Consider the following 2,211-nt stretch of genomic DNA (forward strand, 5'->3'; position numbering starts at 1 on the left):
CGACTGTTTTTATGACATTCTTTACTGGCAAAAATCCTAACGTCAAAATGGCGCCGTTGCCGGGGAATTGCAAACGTGTGCCTTATTATTGGTTATTGTAAATATTTTATTTTTGCTTGTTTATTTGTTTTTATTTTTATTTTTGCTTTTTCATAAATTAAGAGGTTATTGGTTTTTATTTAGTTATTAAAAACAAAAATTTCAAAAATTTGTTCTTAGTGTTCATCTTGATCTTCAAGTTGTTCTTCACGTTCATTTTGACCTTCAAGCTGTTCTTAGTTGTCTTCTTCGTTTTGATCTAAAAAATTTGAAATTTGGTATCATTTTATTGTTTTTCTCTTTCCTCATTAAATTCAAAAATATTTTTATTTAATCTCTTTTCGAAAAAAAAAATTTCAGATTTTTATTTTTAAAATTTTTATCTTATCTTATCTTATTTCAAAAATCAAATTTCAAAATTTCAAAAATTCAAATTTTAAAATTCAAATTTCAAAATTTCAAAATTTAATTTTCAAATTAAAAATTTAAATAACCTTTTAATTTCAATTTGTTTTTATTTTTAATTTCTATTTACTATGAACTCTCACCCCTTTGGCTATGAGTCTGGTTACAATTATGTTGCAGGAAGAAGAAATTACAATGAGAACTGGCATCAAGGTTGGAACAATCAAAGATGTGAGGAACCACAAGGATTTGATCAACCCTCATGGCAACAACCACCTCCAATGGACTATCAACAATCACCACCATGTGCCTATGAACCCTTTCCTCAATATAACTTTGGACCACCAAACTCACAAGCCCCTTTCCGCCATTCACCTCTATATGACCCTAACCCTCATCCACCATATCAACCACCTTATGAACCAAATGAACCATACATAGATCCACCCCAAACCTCCATGGAGAAAGCATTTACCGATCTAAACTCTTCTATACGAGCTCTCACCGCCCAAATCAGACCACCAAATACCTTTAAAAATCAACCCTCAAGCTCTAGTGCACTTCCTTTTCAATCACAGAATGATCTCCCCATCCCACCACCACCTCAATATCTGCCATCTCCATATCCATCAATCCAAGAGCACTATGATCCTACCTATGATAACCGAGTGCATCAAGAGACAAAGGATCGTTTCAAGGAAACAGTGGATCGATTTCAGGCAACCACTCAACAACTGGGGAAAGCATTAATTCAATGGGCTTCTAGGCACTCAAATATACAAGGATCAGCCACAGCTCCATGTGGACAGTCTAGTGAAGAGCGTGGCATGAAGGAGATGCCAGAAACCCCAGTGGACAAGACAGAGAATGAATTCGTACTAGAACAAGTAGAAGACGCTGTCATTGTTCAAGAAGAAGAAGAAGTGGTTGAAGACTTAGGAGATGCAAAACCTCCATGGGAAAGTCCAGTCATGGAACCCCCTTCCAAGACGTTTGAAATTGATGCTAAGGAGGGTGTACAACCTCCAAGGCATATCACAGTTGAAGACTTGGAAGAGGTTGATCAAGAGATGGAGATTCAAGAAGAGGAAGCACAACCTCCCATGCCCTTGGAAAGCAATGAAGAGAATATTAAATTGGAAGAAAGCTACCAAGAGGAAGAGGTTGAAATTGAAGAAGCTTGCAAAGAGGTTGTAATTATCAGAGAAGAGCACAAGGGAGTGGAGCTTGCAATTTCATTAAAAATACCTCCCCCTAAGTTGCCATCATCCTTCACAACATTCAAGTGGGTAAATTTCATATCCCTTAGCTTTCTGATTCCTCTTGAATATGGGCTACTGGAGACGGATGGTCAACTTAGAGCTCTTTGTGACATTAAGAGTAAGAGGAAGATGGCCAGTGGTAAGAATTGTCCTGCAAGGTCCATCATGGTTGGAAGCTTTAAGTTTAAACGTAAAGGTTGGTATAGAGCTCAACTGAATGGGTCTAGGAAGTTGTTTAGCCGCCTACGTGAGAATTCAGATTGCTTGCCACCCGAAGGGAACAATACTGCTCAACCAAAAGACGGGTGCAAAGGCAAGGTCTGGGACCCCGGAATCCATTCTATCAATCACCACTCTTGGGGCCTGGTCACTTGCTTTAACTTACTTGAAGGCTTTCTGCGCCTAGTTTGGGATCCCGGAGGTTACTGGAATCACAAACACTGGTGGAGATTCCTGGATGAGTTCAAGCACAAGCCACCATAACAGGAAGCTCGCCAAATGTCCA

Source organism: Arachis ipaensis, chromosome B10 (assembly GCF_059453495.1).
Source record: "Arachis ipaensis isolate K30076 ecotype BB chromosome B10, ASM5945349v1, whole genome shotgun sequence".
NCBI classification, from domain to species: domain Eukaryota; kingdom Viridiplantae; phylum Streptophyta; class Magnoliopsida; order Fabales; family Fabaceae; genus Arachis; species Arachis ipaensis.